This window comes from Leuresthes tenuis, unplaced genomic scaffold, assembly GCF_036924035.1.
Source record: "Leuresthes tenuis unplaced genomic scaffold, fLeuTen1.0.hap1 SCAF_3, whole genome shotgun sequence".
Lineage (NCBI taxonomy): Eukaryota > Metazoa > Chordata > Actinopteri > Atheriniformes > Atherinopsidae > Leuresthes > Leuresthes tenuis.
Window position 1 is genome coordinate 32,701,387 of NW_027325357.1, and position 19,848 is coordinate 32,721,234.

Here is a 19,848-nt window from a genome sequence, read left to right on the forward strand (position 1 = left end):
GAACGCGATTGAAGATGGAGGGAGAGTGTACAAATCCTTGTGGCAAGCGAGTGTACGTGTATTGTTGACCCTTGAATGTAAATGCAAACAAGTGTTGGGAATCTGGATGCACTGGTACACTGAAGAATGCAGAGCACAGATCTATCACCGTAAACCATTTTGTGCCTGGTGGTATGTTGGACAACAAAGTGTGTGGATCAGGCACGATGGGCACTTCTTCTGCAACAATGGCATTGATTAGCCTTAAGTCATGCACTAGTCTGTACTCATCACCATTTGGTTTCTTTATGGGAAAGATTGGGGTGTTGCATGCACTGTTTGTTTTTATGAGGACCCCTGCCTCCACTAGTCCTGTTATGATGGGATTTATACCGTCTATGGCTTCCTGTCTGAGGGGATACTGCTTTTGATACGGTAATCTGATGCCTGGCTTCAAGTGGAATCGTTGTGGTTCGGCCGATTTCACTATCCCTACATCTGTCTTGTGTTGGGACCATACTTGGGATGGGACTTGTTCTAATAATGTCAAGTGATCTTCAGTTGTTGCCATAAGCCCAACTCTTTCTCTGGATACCTTAACCCTTTCAGCTATCACCTCATCTGCATGTGTGAAAGCGATTTTGAAAAACAGTCCATCTGCGGAGACACTAATCTGGTTGCAGTCTGTGGGAATCCAATCTTTGATCTGTCTTGCAGCTCGAACCATGGGGCCCAAGTCATGTGATTCATATTTGTCAGCAATCAAAAGAGTGACGTGAGGCGTGGAGTTGGGGACTTGAAACCAGTCCCCGACATTCTCTCCTGCAAATTTCACAGCTGCAGCTGCTCCTTGGGGTCCTATTATGATGTCTTCGTACTGGACAATCAGTGCTCTGTTGTTAATTTTTTCGTCCCAGCTTTCCTCATAGTCATCGTGGACTTGGTCTTTATCATAAAACATGGTGCAGTGGAGTGGGAGTGTTGGCTCTTCAGCCATGTCATAGTGATTCATTACCAGTGGTCTCCATGCTTCCCATTCATGACGAAGGAAAGAGTCCGGTGTTGTCAGCTTCATCCAGAAAACTTGCGCCTCTGGGTTGTTAGTTGACTTCTGTGGAGATCCTGTGGGGGTTGTTAATGGCATCATAGGAACAGACAAGTTATCAGATTTCTCAGACTGGTCGTCGGTCACCTCAAAATAGATACCATCAGGGGTACATTTGATTTTTGCATTGAGCTTGCACAACACATCTCTTCCCAGGAGATTAATTGGTGTGTCTGCTGAATATAAAAGAGAAGAATAAATTGTCTTTTCTCCTATTTTCAACGGAACCGGTTCAGTCATTGGTATTATTTGTGTTTTCCCAGAGAAACCTACTGTTCGAATCTTCGACGCTGAGAGGGGAAGGTTGGCTCCGTCTTTTCCTATACAGGAGTATGTGGCTCCTGTGTCAATCATGAACTGGTGACGCTGGTTATTTACAGTTACATCTATTGTGGGCTCAGCATGTGGGCGTTGTGTTAAAATTGGTAAAATCACCTCCCCTTCAGGTTTCTCTGGGCCTCCCTATTGCCAATGTGCTGCTGGACCCATCCACGGTCCACTGTTTTGAGGATTAGGACCTGTTCCAGCGCTTGGGGGTCCTGAGCCAGGTTGTTGGGGCTCCGGCCATGGGTTGATCGGGCAGTTCCTCTGCATGTGTCCTGTCTGCCCGCACCCCCAGCACTGCAGTCTTGATTGGAATGAGGGTGCTGTTGAGGCTACCTGTGGCTGTGGTTGATATTGCCCGGTTGGAGGTCCCCCAGACGGTCCTTGGGGCCTCCTCCATCTTCCCCGCGTGGGAGGGCCACCTCGTCCTCTTCCTGCTGCAGGCTGCTGGATGCCTCCCCCTTGGTTGAGGTGCACATGGATCGGAGGGATCTGCTGATTCTGGAGTTGACCTGCCGGTGGAGCTGTGGGGTAAACATTAGGCACAGCAGACGTTTGTTGAACATGAGGTGATGACATGGTGGGTGTAATAACTGGTGCTTGCATTACCCCTCCTTCTGTTGGTCCTCCCTCCACTGGAGTGGCCACACTTACAGCTGCTTGAGGCTTTGGTCTCTCCCTTTCCTTCTTCTGCTTTGCCAGTTCACCTATCTGCAGCTGAGTCAGTTTATTAGCCAGCATCTTACTCTGATCATCCAGGGCCTGTTTTTCAGCCCTGTGTGCCTTCACATAGTGTATTATATGCTCAGAGAACACCGGCCAGTCCATTTTCATCAACCCCACCACCGCATTCAACTTATCTTGTACTTCTTTTGGCATGGCATTTTTCACATACAACATAAACAGAGCTTTTGTTGATTCATTGCTGTCCCACTCACTTCCCGTCTCCGCCTTCCACATTCTCTGATAGTTATGCAAGAACTGTGACGGGCTGTCACTATCCTTCAAACATTCTTTCTCCAATTTAGCTGGATCCATGCGTGACGGGTACTTCTCTCGCAGGGCCCGCCACACTTCTGGTCGTATCAGGTCGAAGGTTATAGCATCATATTTGTGTGTGGTAGCCAACCTGATATATCCAGCCATCCTGAATACTTCTGTGGTGGCTGCTTGTCCTGCTGTCTTTGTCAGTAGTGCCTTGATGTCGCCACCCGCCAGCTTAAGTCCTCCAGTGAGTTCTTCAAGCTTCTCGATCCATTTATCAGCTCCGTCTGTCAAAGGAGTTAGTTTACTTGCAAGTGTCATCATATCCATAAATGACCATGGCACATACCTGAAGTTGTTATTGGGTCCTTTGGCCAGCAGCGGGTACATTCCAGGGGAGGGTTGTCGCTGTGAGTTCTGCTGAGGTATTCGTTTGGAGCTGCGTAACTCCCTCCTCTCCCTTTTGTTTCCTGCCTCCATCATTAAGTCGAGATCATAAGTTGTTTCTTTGAACTTAGAGCGTGGGGGTGGCGAACATTCTCCATCGCACCCTTGCTGACTTGTCAGGTTCTCACGTTCCTTTTCGTATTCCCCGCCTTCACCTTCTTCGTCTTCTGATATTTCTAACTCTTCATCCTGTGAGCCCCCGGCCCCACCTTTGCCAATCGAGTGCTCTGATCCCTCTTCCTTTTCCTGTACTTCTGACCTTTCCAGTATTGCCCCGGTCGCGCCCTGTTGACTCTCTGTTATTAGCTGTTCAACCATTGCTTGGTCTTCTTCGTCTTCCGACATTATTTTCTTTTTCCATTTGCCCCCATCCTTCCCAGATCCTGTTTTCTTAGGTTCTGCCGCCACGTCTACTTCCCTCTGTGTCTTGTGTGTTGCTTTCTTATGTGTTCCCTCATCTGCATGCCAGTAAGATGATGATCCACTTGCCTCCCTATGCCTGTATGGCCTATCTTCTGAGTAGTGACGAGATGATGATGAGGCACCTGCCTCCCTATGTCTGGGTGGCCTATCTTCTTCTTCTTCCTCTTCCTCGTCTACTGTAATCTTTATTGTTCCTGTAATTACTCCCCCTGCTTTGTTCTGCCCTAGCTGCACAAATTGTCCCACTCTACCAGGGTTGTAAGGTGGTGGTCTGGGGCCTGTGTTTTTATTTATCATGGGGTTTCTGCTGGCTTCTACTCTAAAATACTGTAGGATGTCTCTCTGCTCAGCATTCTTCTGTTTTTTCTTCATGTGTGTCACATCATACCTTTTGTCCTTATTTCTTAATTCTTCCTCCACCTCATCACAGCACCTTGGATTAAAACTGCCTTCTAGAGGCCATCGATTTTTACCAGATGTCATCCTGTGCCAACTTTTCATACATTTGAGAATTTTGCGTCCGTTTGTTGGATGAGTAACTATGACTAATTTTGCAGGTGTTATCTCATTTTTCTGTTTACTTTTGTTGGCTCCCATGTTTTATGGCAGTTCACAGCAGTCCTCGGGGTAGTGTGGTTACTTATTATCTTGTCTTTTATTACACCCGTTTTCTTGCCCACTGCCCCCACTCTATTCAATGCAGAGCCGATATGTGCACTTTAGTGTTTTTCCAATTTTTGTTACACTTTTTGTCACTCTACTAATAATTATTTTAACTGCTTTATGCTTAATTGGAATTTCTTTAGAGATGATATCACCTATCGTGTGTTATTCGTCACACTACAATGTTTCTAGTGATCATATCTTATTTATTTAGGCTTATGCACCACGCTTACATCATGGACACCCTTTCACCTATATTATATGCCTGGTTGGCACTTTTAACAACTGTTCCAATTATACTTTTTACCTTTTGTTAATCTCTTACACATTAACAATAACATAAGTACATTTTACAACACTTCTTTTGAACAATATCAATCCTTTTGTTAACTGCAAGACTATTCCTTCAACAGTTACTTTTTTTGTACTCGCTGTACTTTACTGTTTTCTACAGTTTTTCCCTGCCTTGGACCACCCCTCGAGAAGGCACGGTGGTTGACGTCTCCACAGGCGGTACTTTATCCTTATGCTTTACCTTAGCATCTTAGTCACCAATACAATTATTTAATCAACAACATAGACAAAAAACACGATCGTCCTTCAAAGTTTCAACTCAGTTTCTTGTTGCTTTCTTTACTGACTTACTGCGACCTTCTTGATCAGACAGTCAATGGGGCTGTCTGATTAAACCTTCCTTCTTCACCCTTCATATACCTTACCAGCACATAACTTACAACTCCAAGACCTGTAAGTGACATAACAGCCCACAAACAAATCAATAGGTTAAATATGCATTGTTGGAGCTTATCCATTCCACACTTGTCGTATTTTCACACAATCATTCACACGTGGACCGATCACCAGCTGTTATTCTGCTCGTACTAGGTTGTTTAGGATAGTGTATTAGTACCTTCTGACCACTGGAGCTTAGGTGGAGGCTGGATCCCCATGAATTTGGAAAAATAAAAGAATTGGTATCTCACCTGTTCTTGGTGGATATGTGGGCCCTTTGGGGTTCCTGGCCTCCAACCAGCGCCCGTGGCCTTCCGGTGTCGTCACTTCCTCCTGGAAAGCTGGCTCGCCAATTGTTGTGACTTTTTTGGAGTTCAATTTACCTATTATGCTATACTCAGTAGTTAAAGATGAGAAGTCACGAAGCATCAAAGATGAGACAGATTCAGCTGGTTCGCGGTCCAATGATGGTTTATTGCAGAGTTACAATTCGACCATACATGAGAAGTAGCCCAGGCTAAGTCTGAAATCTCTTCTGAAGGTTCCCCTTTTTATACAAGTTGGGCCTGCGGATGCTCCTCCCCGGGGCCCCTCCTTTCGTATGGCGTGTTTTCCCTAATCTTCCACCGTTATGTCTTAATTACTTAGTTTACCTGTGGCAGGGCCCTTTGTCCTGTCTTTTTTAAAACCTTTATTCATGTAATAGTCCTTCCCATTACTCCTGACCTCCCCTCTACATCCATATCTCCTGTTTACTATCTTGATAACATGTACATTGTATTACTGCTTGACGTGGCCATACCTTGGTACCTTTCATGGCATTAATGCATGATTCGACACTACACAGTGTGAACCTTGGTACTTTTCCATGACGTTAATGCCTGACTCGACATTACACAGAGCTAAACTTTGGTACTTTCCATGGCCTCATTATGTGTTCTTTCCAGCTTTAATTTGCGTAAGCATTTTCTTCATATTTATTACTATAAGGGCCCGGTGAACTTACACCACAGAAGCCGTCAAGCTGAAGAAGGAGTCCTATCGGGCCTTTTTGGCCAGTGGGACCCTGGAAGAAGCTGATAGGTACCGACGGGCCAGACGGGCCACGGCTTCGGCGGTTGCTGAGGCAAAAACTCGGGCATGGGAGGAGTTCGGTGAGACCATGGAGAACGATTTCCGGACGGCCTCGAAAAGATTCTGGTCCACCATCCGGCGTCTCAGGGGGGGGGAAGCGGCTCACAGTCAACACTGTTTACAGTGGGGACGGGGCTTTGCTGACCTCAACTAGGGATGTTGTGAATCGGTGGGGGGAGTACTTCGTAGAACTCCTCAATCCTACCAACACGTGCTCGGAAGAGGCAGAGTCGGAGAGCTCGGAGACGGGGCCTCCCATTTCTGGGAATGAGGTTGCCGAGGTGGTTAAAAAGCTCCTCGGTGGCAAGGCCCCGGGGGTGGATGAGGTCCGTCCTGAGTTTCTCAAGGCTCTGGATGTTGTAGGGCTGTCTTGGCTGACACGCCTCTGCAGTATCGCGTGGACATCGGGGACAGTGCCTCTGGACTGGCAGATTGGGGTGGTGGTCCCCCTCTTTAAAAAGGGGGACCGGAGGGTGTGTTCCAACTATAGGGGTATCACACTCCTCAGCCTCCCTGGTAAGGTCTATTCGGGGGTATTGGAGAGGAGGATCCGTCGGATAATCGAGCCTCGGATTCAGGAGATGCAGTGTGGCTTTCGTCCTGGCCGTGGAACAGTGGACCAGCTCTATACCCTCGGCAGGATCCTGGAGGGTGCATGGGAGTTCGCCCAACCAGTCTACATGTGTTTTGTGGACTTGGAGAAAGCGTTCGACCGTGTCCCTCGTGGAGTCCTGTGGGGGGTGCTCCGGGAATATGGAGTGCCGGACCCCTTGATAGGGGCCATTCTGTCTCTGTATGACCGGTGCCAGAGTTTGGTCCGCATTGCCGGCAGTAAGTCGGATACGTTTCCGGTGAGAGTTGGACTCCGTCAGGGCTGCCCTTTGTCACCGATTCTGTTCCTAACTTTTATGGACAGAATTTCTAGGCGGAGCCAGGGCGTTGAGGGTGTCCCATTTGGCGACCTCAGAATCGGGTCTCTGCTTTTTGCAGATGATGTGGTTCTGTTAGCGTCGTCAGGCCGTGACCTTCAGCTCTCACTGGAGTGATTCGCAGCCGAGTGTGAAGCGGCTGGGATGAGAATCAGCACCTCCAAATGGTTCTCAGCCGGAAAAGGGTGGAATGCTCTCTCCGGGTCGGGAATGAGATCCTTCCCCAAGAGGAGGAGTTCAAGTATCTCGGGGTCTTGTTCACGAGTGACGGACGAATGGAGCGGGAGATTGACGGGCGGATCGGTGCGGCGCCTGCAGTGTTGCAGGCTCTGCACCGACCCGTCGTTGTGAAGAGGGAGCTGAGCCAGAAGGCGAAGCTCTCTACTTACTGGTCAATCTACGTTCCCATCCTCACCTATGGTCACAAGTTGTGGGTAGTGACCGAAAGAACAAGATCGCGAATACAAGCGGCCGAAATGGGTTTCCTCCGCAGGGTGTCTGGGCTCTCCCTTAGAGATAGGTTGAGAAGCTCAGTCATCCGGGAGGGGCTCGGAGTAGAACCGCTGCTCCTCCGCATTGAGAGGAGTCAGATGAGGTGGCTCGGGCATCTGGTGGGGAGGTGTTCCGGGCACGTCCCACTGGGAGGAGACCCCGGGGGAGACCCAGGACACGTTGGAGAGACTATGTCTCTCGGCTGGCCTGGGAACGCCTCGGGGTCCCCCCGGAAGAGCTGGAGGAAGTGGCCGGGGACAGAGACGTCTGGGTTTCTCTGCTCAAGCTGCTGCCCCCGCGACCCGACCCCCGGATAAGCGGCAGATGATGGATGGATGGATGGATATATCCTCCACCAACCAGACTTACAACCCCCGACTAGGGTAGCAGAATTTCTAAGCATCTTTACCCCAAAACTACTATCAAAAATATATAAATTATTGTCTAAGATAGATGACACAATGTCTCTTCCATCCTCAAAATGGGAGGCAGATTTATCCATCAGTTCTGGTCATAGCTTCTAACCACAAATATGTTTGAACACCTTCATAAAGACTCGAAATCCTAATTTACAGCTCATACAATACAAAATCCTTCATAGAACACACTATACAGGACAAAGGATGTTCAGGATGGGTCTAACACACTCAAACATCTGCTCACATTGCACAGATAACACACCTGATGATTATGCACACGCTTTGTGGTTTTCTGCGCCTGTCCAGAAGTTCTGGCTTGAAGTCTGTGAGGACCTATCAACATGGCTAAAGTGTAGCATCCCTGCATGCCCCACACTGTGCATACTGGGTGACTTAGACAACATCAACATGGAAATTAACTCAGCACACATGGTTGTCACAGTGTTATGTATCGCAAAGAAAACTATTCTCATGAACTGGAAAGCGAAGAACAATCTGTGTATTAACCAGTTTAGAAATTTTCTTTTAGATTATATTAGCATGGAAACAATGTCTGCCTCCTCAAAACATCAATTGGCTGAATTTCATTCTCTCTGGTCCCCTCTGATTAGTTTTATCACATAGTGGTGGTGGTGGGTTGCTGGGTGATGGTGGGTCTCAGGCCCGGGCTGCTGCGACTGGTGTGACCGGGTGGTTTGTTTGATTGTTTTTTGATGTTGTTTGTTTGTTTTTTGTAGAGGTCCTCCTGGGTGGGGTTGGGTTGAGTGGGGTGGGGCGGGATGGGTACCTTCTGGGGGTACAGTAGCTCCCGGAATATGGTCGCTGCAGGCCCCGAGCCTGGTGGACATCAGGCCCTCCTGCCCATTGTTGGCTCCCAGGTAGCGGGGATGCCTATTGCAGCCAGTCCCTGGCTGCCCTCTCTGGGGGAGAGTAGCTCCCCCGGTATATATCCCCATACCCCTCTCCCTTCTGGCTCCTGTACACAGCACACACTCACACATGAAGGGTTTTGGGGGCGTGTGGATGGGGCCACGTAGGTGGTCCCCTTTGGTTGCACTCTGCAGTTCCCTGCCCCTTCCCTTCCCTTTTAATTACACCTTAGACATTACTATTTATCAAACACACTCACACACACACATTAGGTCTTGGGGGGTGGTTACACTGAGTGGCATCTGGTGGGCGGGGCTCTTTGGGTATGTAGGCTGCCCAGAGTGCCGCGCTCCCAGTTCTACAAGTTTGGCTGCCCCTCAATTTTAATTGCTCACTATTAGAAAATATTGAAGAGCCAGAAGGGTGAGGGGAGGGGTCTTCTTCGCACACCCCTGCTTCCTGGTGTCTGCTCGGGGCAGGAGGGGCCAGGTGGATTAATTAATTGTTCTGCTGGTTCGGGGTCTGTGGTGGCTGGGGGGTTGCTGGCCTCCTGGTGTGCCCGCTGCACTACACCCCAGCAGAGTCGAGGGAGGTAGGATGTGTGGATGTGTGGATGTATGGGACGTGAAAGTGTGTGTGGTAATGATTGGGCCTGGATCTGGGACTTGCTGTCGCCTGGCCTGCCTGTGTTTCTCCCGATGGGGCATCAGCGTTGCCTCTCCCCACTGCTCGCGACTTCACCCACCTGTGGGCACGTCTTGACTCCCAGGGCACTTGGCCAGGGGCGCTGGGGCAGGCGCTGACCCACTTTGTGGCTGTCTGGGGCGCTTGGCCCTCCTGGGTATTGGGTGGGGCCTCTGCCGGGAGGTTTGGGGGCGCTCGGGCTCCTGGGGCCCAGGTCCAGTGCACTGGGCGGCTGGGCGGCTGGGGCCTGGCGGGGTCGGTGGGCTGTTACCCCTGTTTCCTGGAGTGCCTCTGCCCTATGCTTATGGGGGCTCTATCCGGGGGCTTCCTCTGCAGTCTTCTGGGTGGATGCGTGGTTGCTCCTGCGGTGGGCTGCCTGGGTTCTGTGCTCTGTGGGGGCTGCTGGTGGCCTGGGTCTTGTGGCCCTCTCTGCCTGCTTCTGATTGCTTGGGGGGGGGGGGGGGGGGGGGGGCTGTGGATTGTGGCCCTGTACGCTTATACACTCATAACTAAGCACGGTTATCATGTAGGTCCTGTGCCATGGGTGTTGCGTGTTCTCACACACACACACACACATTCATTAGTCCAGTAGCATGGTCACTAAGCAGTTGATGTATTATCATGTCGTCTCAGGTCATCTATATCCACAGCTGTGTTGTATGCGATTGCCGCTTCTTGTGCTTGTTTTTGTTTGTTTGTGTGTTTGTTTTTTCTCTGCTTGTCTGCTTTCAGGTGCTCCTGGTGGCGCTAAGGCTGGATTCCCCTCATAGGCCATGGATTGTTGTCTGTTTTGTTTTTTACAGGTGTAGCAGCTGGTTGTCTGGTTTTTGTTTCTATTTTTGTTCTGTTTCCTCTTCTTTCCTCTTCTTCTTTCCTTGTCCCCCGGTCCGGTTCAGTTCAGTTCATGTCATATATTGTAAACAGAAATAAATAAATGGGCATCAAGGGGAGCTTTACATTTATAAAACTTCCCTTGGCAAAACAAATCTGTTTGGCATCAAAGGTATTCAGACTACAATTCTTCTGACATAATGCTGAACAGGACAAGGGGAAAAAAAAGTAAAGAAGACAGTTCTGCCGAAAGCCAGGGATAGACCTGTTCTAAGTTCTATACTTTTTAAAAGGGGCGTGTTTAGCAACTATGGAATTAGAAGATTTACAAAAATGGTCAAGTGCTAGATCTTCATCTGGGATTTTAACAGTGTCATATAACTATTCAACAGATCAGTTAAAAAAAAGCCTGCTCATGGAGATGTTTCAGGATCTGGATACCAAGCGTAGACCTAATGTTTTCATTTTTGCAATTCTGATACAGGCTATTGAGCAGTGATAACTAACACCAAGTTCAGATACTGCGGATTTTCTACCTTTGATTTGTTAAGATTGAGCCAATCAGGGACAACCTTGAAGGATCTCTTTGGTTTTGTAGGATCAGTAATTACCTGAGAAAGGTTGATATTGGTACACACCTTTTTTAAATGATCAGAGGCAGAGTTCAACTTGTTTAAATTAAAATTGCCACACAGAGATCGGGTTTAGGCCACATGCACACAGAATGACATCAACAAATATAAGAAATATTAAACATTTACACATAGATTTTTGAATACATGTAGAGGAATGATACTTTGAAATGTGCTCATTGTGGAGTTATGATCAGTTGAGTAATGAAGGTTGAACTATTCTAGGAAAGAGGTTCTATTCCCAGCATCATGATGGACACTCCTGATATAGAAGGTTTCGCTAACGCATTGGAATTGTTTTACTATTTTCATATGCATGTGCAATGAAGAATTGCTTGCTGCTGATAAATGCAAAGAAGAACAGCTTACACATAGATGCTCACATATAGGCTGCTGAATGCAATGAAGACCTGCTTATCAAGTAAAGTTCAATGTCAATGTGTAATATTCAATTAGGATTTGCAAAACAGTGAAGTTAAACAATGAATGGGTCCATAGTCGGTATGAGAAGACTACAGGACTATTTACCTGGGTGTACGTTCAAACAGAGATGAGAAAATTGCGATAAATAATTGTTTGTTTGTTTGTTAGTATGTATAGGAATGTTATGTGTATAAACTGTGTTGAGTTATAGTTACTCAGTAGTGTCTCAGTGAAACAACCGACGGGGGAAGCCTTGCGGTGACAACAAAAGCAGTGTTTTACTGATCAGTCAAGTTACTCCAGTGTACTCCATACAAAATGGTTGGCTACTGAAGGGATAGAAAATGGGGAATACTTGTTTTAAAGCAAACAAGGAATTAGATGGGAAAAATACATGTTTTAACGGGACCCAGACAATATTAAATACTCAGACAGATGGGAGAAGAAGTGTAGTAGGAAATCACAAAATTATTACATAGAATTAGTGAAATCAATTTAAGAATGCCTTTCTGAAGAGCTGTTTACCACAGATGAGCAGCTTTGCGACCAAGCACATTGTAGATCGCTTTACTGCCAAAATGATCTAATTTAATGGATTGGTTTAGACATGCATAACAGCATTTTAAGAACAAAGAGAGAAACAAAAAGGGACAACGCTTCATGGTGGAAGGTGATGTATAAATAACTGTGTATATGATGAAGGGGGTGGCAACACCCATTCCGAAATCCCGCCATTCCGACATCCCGCTATTCCGACATCCCACCATTCCGACATACCACCATTCCGACATACCACCATTCCGACATGCAAACGTCCCACCATTCCGACATCCCACCATTGCGACATCCCGCTATTCTGACGTTCAAATGTCCCACCATTCCGACAAGGCTTTCCGTATAAGGAAATGTGTGTTACTCAACAGGTGAGTCCCTTCTTTCTGTTCATGCAATTTATATGTTTAACACATGTTTATAGACAAGCGTTATTAAAAACACAAAGTCTCGGCAACTGGAGGAGGAGAAGCAGTCCGCGGTGGTTTTCAATCACACACTCCAATGCCACTTGTTTCAACTTCCGAAAATTTAATCCAGGAAAAAAAGGCTTACAAACATGGACCAAAACGGCTCCATAACACGCACAAGAATCCAAAAGAAACGAAAGTTAACTAAAAGAAAGCAAATAAACAGTATGAAGTGGTCAAAATTGGACCAGCTCTATACCCTCGGCAGGATCCTGGAGGGTGCATGGGAGTTCGCCCAACCAGTCTACATGTGTTTTGTGGACTTGGAGAAAGCGTTCGACCGTGTCCCTCGTGGAGTCCTGTGGGGGGTGCTCCGGGAATATGGAGTGCCGGACCCCTTGATAGGGTCCGTTCGGTCTCTGTATGACCGGTGCCATAGTTTGGTCCGCATTGCCGGCAGTAAGTCGGATACGTTTCCGGTGAGAGTTGGACTCCGTCAGGGCTGCCCTTTGTCACCGATTCTGTTCCTAACTTTTATGGACAGAATTTCTAGGCGCAGCCAGGGCGTTGAGGGTGTCCGATTTGGCGACCTCAGAATCGGGTCTCTGCTTTTTGCAGATGATGTGGTTCTGTTAGCGTCGTCAGGCCGTGACCTTCAGCTCTCACTGGAGCGATTCGCAGCCGAGTGTGAAGCGGCTGGGATGAGAATCAGCACCTCCAAATCCGAGACTATGGTTCTCAGCCGGAAAAGGGTGGAATGCTCTCTCCGGGTCGGGAATGAGATCCTTCCCCAAGAGGAGGAGTTCAAGTATCTCGGGGTCTTGTTCACGAGTGAGGGACGAATGGAGCGGGAGATTGACGGGCGGATCGGTGCGGCGTCTGCAGTGTTGCGGGCTCTGCACCGACCCGTCGTTGTGAAGAGGGAGCTGAGCCAGAAGGCGAAGCTCTCTACTTACTGGTCAATCTACGTTCCCATCCTCACCTATGGTCACGAGTTGTGGGTAGTGACCGAAAGAACAAGATCGCGAATACAAGCGGCCGAAATGGGTTTCCTCCGCAGGGTGTCTGGGCTCTCCCTTAGAGATAGGGTGAGAAGCTCAGTCATCCGGGAGGGGCTCGGAGTAGAACCGCTGCTCCTCCGCATTGAGAGGAGTCAGATGAGGTGGCTCGGGCATCTGGTTAGGATGCCCCCTGGGCGCCTCCCTGGGGAGGTGTTCCGGGCACGTCCCACTGGGAGGAGACCCCGGGGAAGACCCAGGACACGCTGGAGAGACTATGTCTCTCGGCTGGCCTGGGAACGCCTCGGGGTCCCCCCGGAAGAGCTGGAAGAAGTGGCCGGGGACAGAGACGTCTGGGTTTCTCTGCTCAAGCTGCTGCCCCCGCGACCCGACCCCCGGATAAGCGGCAGATGATGGATGATGGATGGATGGAAGTGGTCAAAATTGGTTTTACGCATGCCTATGTGCGTCTGGCACATGCGTCTTCGGGCTCTCCCACGTTGGTTTGTGGATGAAAGCTATATGTTCAGCTGTAATGTCATGTAAAAACAATCTCTACATGACATTTACTCCCAGGTGTGACCAGTTAGGTCCTTAAGATATCAACAGGCTGTATAAAGCTACAACCGTTGCGGCTGTGTGTTTGTGCCAAATGTGCAAAGCCCATCCGCGCTTCCCAAAATTGGAGTGAGTACTCATAAATCACGTGAATAACATGAATAAACGTTTTTACTGAATTTTGTTGCGTTTTATACGTTCTATGCTGTCATTTCTCTCTTCTCCTATTGGCAAGGCAAGGCAGAGTGCTCGCAACTGTGTCCTGTGCAGTAGCCGTGATATCTGTAATTGCAATTATTACTTTTGCATATGATGACAGCGTGCAAAAGACGCATGGGCTCTGTGGAGAGCTCCGCTCCAGCTGGCTGCTGTGACAGCTCACTGACACTGTATTTCTACCTAATCAGTTTCAGTCTCGCCAGAGTTACATTAATATCTGTATTTTTATATTTGAAATTCAGGGGATATTGATAATAGATTATTAAAGTTTGTTTGCGAGGCTGTGGCCTCTGCATGTGCAAAACTTGTGCGCCAAACTTTAGGGCGTATTTGCGCCGGCATATCATTAGTGCAAAATGTTTTGGGTAAAAAATAGGCTATTAAAAGGAACTGTCGGAATGGCGGTATGTTAAAAAAAACAAAAAACATACCGCCATTCCGACCATAGGAGGAAAAAAGTGTCGGAATGGTGGGACGTTTGATAAAAAATTAAGTGTCGCCATTCCGACAATTGGAGACCCATGTCGGAATGGCGAGATGTCGGAATGGCAGCATGTAACCATGATGAAGGAGAGACCATTTGAGCAGCACAGCCATTTCGCAGCACAGGGACAGCAGTCCAAGTTACAGGATCTCCCACGTGGTATCACCTGTCACATTGTGTCAAGGCATCAAAAGAAGAAAAAATCACCAAACTCAAGGACAAAAAGACAAAGACTCCGGTGAACGAAGAGAGAGTACTGACAAACCAGAAATACAAAAGGATTCTCGATATCAAGATCCAGAAGAAGAGGCTAACAATGCCACGAACACTTACGATGCTGGGAATGATGCCAGCAATGAACAGAGAAGAAGATTCAGTGTCATCAATCTGCATTACGTGCCTCTAATGAGGGGGTGAATATAGAATCCTCAACGATTACAACGTCTCTGGGAACTGTGACAACAACAAGGTTTAAACCATTTTGATATATATTGTAACCTATTGTCTAAGGAATAGTGCTGAAAATGAGGTAAATCTAATCCACCACTGTCCTTGGTCTTCTGTAGGGTTTTTAAACTAATACGTGGTGGTTTGTTTTTCCACAGAAATTTGGAGATGCATGAATCTAGTGACTTAAACCAAGTAGCAGATGGTTTTATGGGGATCATTGAGAACAAATAGTTAACTTTTGGTAGTATCATCATTTTAATGGATGTAACTCTCCCCATAAGTGATATAGGTAAGGACTTCCAACGAGAGATCGTCCTCTACTGTCTTTAATAATTGCACATAATTTAGCTTTGTTAGCTCTGAGAGCCTGGAGGAAATGTTTATGCCTAAATATCTAATATTTCCTGACTGTAAAGTGATCGCAGGTATATTATGGACCCTACAGTTAATGGGCAGAACTGTGGTCTTAGACCAGTTGATAGAGTAGTCAGAAAGTGCTGAGAATTTATTTATGAGTGTGATCGTGTGACTGAGAGACGTCTGTGAGTTCTGAAGGAAAAGTAATACATCATCAGCATAAAGACTTATTTTATGCTCAATATTTTGGGATTAATTACTCACAAACGGGTAAGAAAAGGTAGTATTGCCAGACCATACATGATCAAAACAGGGAGCGGAGGTGGTTCAGCTGCAAGGTGTGAATGTCTGACTATAGTTTGTAAAAAGCGGGTAAGATAAGGTGCGAATGCCCGACAATGTATGATCAAAAGAGGGAGCGGAGGTTTTCGGCTGCAAGAAGGTCTGAATGTCCACCCAAAATTCCTGAAAAATGGGTAAAAAAAAAGGGTGCGAATGCCAAACCATACATCATCAAAAGCAGGAGTGGATGTGTTCGGCTACAAGAAGATTTGAATGTCCATCAATAATTGCTTTAAAACATGAAAGAAAATTTTCGAATATCAAACCGCACATGATCATAAGCGGGAGAGGAGTTGTTCAGCTGCAAGAAGGTGTGAATGTCCACCCATAATTACTGAAAAATGGGTAAGAAAAGGTGAAAATGCCCAACCATACATCATCAAAAGCAGGAGTGGATGTGTTCGGCTACAAGAAGGTTTGAATGTCCGACCATAGTTTGTAAAAAGCGGGTAAGAAAAGGTTCGAATGCCCGAACATAGACCATCAAAAGAGGGAGCGGAGGTGTTCCGCTGTAAGAAGGTGTAAATGTCCGACCATAGTTGGTAAAAAGCGGGTAAGAAAAGGTTAAAATACCCGACTGTACACAATCAATAGCGGGAGCGGAGTTGTTTGGCTACAAGAAGGTGTGAAAGTCCGACCACGGTTTGTAAAAAGCGGGTAAGAAAAGGTTCGAATGCCCGAATATATACCATCAAAAGTGGAAGTGGATGTGTTCGGCTGCAAGAAGGTGTGAACGTCCGACCAAAGTTTGTAAAAAGCAGTTAAGAAAAGGTTCGAATATCCAACCAAACATAATCAAAAGCGGGAGCAGAGCTGTTCGACTGCAAGTAGGTGTGAATGTCAGATCATAATTTGCAAAAAGCTGATGAGAAAGGGTGAGAATGCCCGGCTATACACCATCAAATGCGGGAGCGGAAGTGTTCGGCTGTGAGTAGGTGTGAATGTCCAACCATAATTGCTGAAAAATGTGTTAGAAGAGACTAGAATGCCGGACAAGACATCATCAAATGCGGGAGCGGAGTTGTTCGGCTGTGAGTAGGTGTGAATCTCCGAGCATAGTTTGTAAAAAGGGGGTAAGAATAGGTTCGAATGCCCGAACATACACTATCAAAACAGGGAGCTGAGGTGGCTCAGCTGCAAGGTGTGAATGTCTGACTATAGTTTGTAAATAAGGTGCGAATGCCCAACAATGTATAATCAAAAGAGGGAGCGGAGGTTTTCGGCTACAAGAAGGTTTGAATGTCCGACCATAGTTTGTAAAAAGCGGGTAAGAAAAGGTTCGAATGCCCGAACATAGACCATCAAAAGAGGGAGCGGAGGTGTTCCGCTGTAAGACGGTGTGAATGTCCGACCATATTTGGTAAAAAGCGGGTAAGAAAAGGTTAAAATACCCGACTGTACACAATCAATAGCGGGAGAGGAGGTGTTCAGCTGCAAGAAGGTGTGAATGTCCACCCATAATTACTGAAAAATGCGTAAGAAAAGGTGCGAATGCCCAACCATACATTATCAAAAGCAGGTGTGAATGTCAGATCATAATTTGCAAAAAGCTGATGAGAAAGGGTGAGAATGCCCGACTATACACCATCAAATGCGGGAGCGGAGTTGTTCGGCTGTGAGTAAGTGTGAATCTCCGACCATAATTGCTGAAAAATGTGTTAGAAAAGGTATGAATGCTGGTCCATACATCATCAAAAGCGGGAGAGGTGGTGTTCGGCTGCAAGTAGGTGTGAATGTCCAGCCATAATTACTAACAAACGGGTAAGAAAAGGTAGTATTGCCAGACCATACATGATCAAAACAGGGAGCGGAGGTGGTTCAGGTGCAAGAAGGTGTGAATGTCCGACTAAAGTTCAAATATATTAACAAAAGCGGGAGGAGAGGTCTTCGGATGAGAGTGGTTGAGAATTTCCAACCATAATCTATAAAATGCGGTATAAAATTTCACCGAATTTTATAGATTATGGTTGGAAATTCTCAACCACTCTCATCCGAAGACCTCTCCTCCCGCTTTTGTTAATATATTAGAACTTTAGTCGGACATTCACACCTTCTTGCAGCTGAACCACCTCCGCTCCCTGTTTTGATCATGTATGGTCTGGCAATACTACCTTTTCTTACCCGTTTGTGAGTAATTATGGCTGGACATTCACACCTACTTGCAGCCGAACACCACCTCTCTCGCTTTTGATGAAGAATGGACCGGCATTCTTACCTTTTCTAACACATTTTTCAGAAATTACGGTCGGAGATTCACACCTACTCACAGCCGAACAACTCCGCTCCCGCATTTGATGGTGTGCAGTCAGACATTCTCACCCTTTCTCATCAGCTTTTTGCAAATTATGATCTGACATTCACACCTACTTGCAGTCGAAAAGCTATGCTCCCGCTTTTGATTATGTTTGGTTGGATATTCAAACCTTTTCTTAACTGCTTTTTACAAACTTTGGTTGGACGTTCAAACCTTCTTGTAGCCGAACACATCCACTCCTGCTTTTGATGATGTATGGTTGGGCATTCGCACCTTTTTTTTACCCATTTGTCAGGAATAATGGGTGGACATTCACACCTTCTTGCAGCTGAACACCTCCGCTCCTGCTTTTGATCATACCTTACAGGCATTCGCACCATGTCTTACCCGCTTTTTACAAACTTTAGTCGAACATTTACACCTTTTTGCAGCCGAACACCACCTCTCTCGCTTTTGATGATGTATGGTCCGGCATTCTTTCCTTTTCTAACACATTTTTCAGCAATTATGGTCGGACATTCACACCTACTCAGAGCCGAACACCTCCGCTCCCGCATTTGATGGTGTATAGTCGGGCATTCTCACCCTTTCGCATCAGCTTTTTGCAAATTATGATCTGACATTCAAACCTGCTTTTGATAATGTATGGTTGGACATTCGCACCTTTTTTTACCCATTTTTCAGGAATTATGGGTGGACATTCACACCTTCTTGCAGCTGAACACCTCCTCTCCTTCTTATGATCATGTGCGGATGATATTCGAAAATTTTCTTTCATGTTTTAAAGCAATTATTGATGGACATTCAGACCTTCTTGCAGCTGAACCACTCTGCTCCCGCTTTTGATGGTGTATAGTCGGGCTTTCGAGCCTTTCCTTCCCGGTTTTTACAAATTATGGTTGGACATTCAGACCTTCTTGCAGCCGAACACCTCCGCTCCCTCTTTTGATCATACATTGTCGGGCATTCGAACCTTTTCTTACCAGCTTTTTACAAACCATGGTTGAACTTTCACACCTTCTTGTAGCCGAACAACTCCACTCCCGCTATTGATTGTGTACAGTCAGGTATTTTAACCTTTTCTTACCCGCTTTTTACCAACTATGGTCGGACATTCACACCGTCTTACAGCGGAACACCTCCGCTCCCGCTTTTGATGATGTATGGACCGGCATTCTTTCCTTTTCTAACACATTTTTCAGCAATTATGGTCGGACATTCACACCTACTTGCAGCCGAACACCACCTCTCCCGCTTTTGATGATGTATGGACCGGCATTCTTACCTTTTCTAACACATTTTTCAGCAATTATGGTCGGAGATTCACACTTACTCACAGCCGAACAACTCCGCTCCCGCATTTGATGGTGTATAGTCGGGCATTCTCACCCTTTCTCATCAGCTTTTTGCAAATTATGATCTGACATTCACACCTGCTTTTGATAATGTATGGTTGGGCATTCGCACCTTTTCTTACCCATTTTTCAGTAATTATGGGTGGACATTCACACCTTCTTGCAGCTGAACACCTCCTCTCCCGCTATTGATTGTGTACAGTCGGGTATTTTAACCTTTTCTTACCCGCTTTTTACCAAATATGGTCGGACATTCACACCGTCTTACAGCGGAACACCTCTGCTCCCGCTTTTGATGGTGTATAGTCAGGCATTTGAACCTTTTCTTACCCGCTTTTTACAAACTATGGTCGGACATTCAAACCTTCTTGTAGCCGAAAACCTCCGCTCCCTCTTTTGATTATACATTGTTGGGCATTCGCACCTTATTTACAAACTATAGTCAGACATTCACACCTTGCAGCTGAGCCACCTCAGCTCCCTGTTTTGATAGTGTATGTTCGGGCATTCGAACCTATTCTTACCCCCTTTTTACAAACTATGCTCGGAGATTCACACCTACTCACAACCGAACAACTCCGCTCCCGCATTTGATGATGTCTTGTCCGGCATTCTAGTCTCTTCTAACACATTTTTCAGCAATTATGGTTGGACATTCACACCTACTCACAGCCGAACACTTCCGCTCCCGCATTTGATGGTGTATAGCCGGGCATTCTCACCCTTTCTCATCAGCTTTTTGCAAATTATGATCTGACATTCACACCTACTTGCAGTCGAACAGCTCTGCTCCCGCTT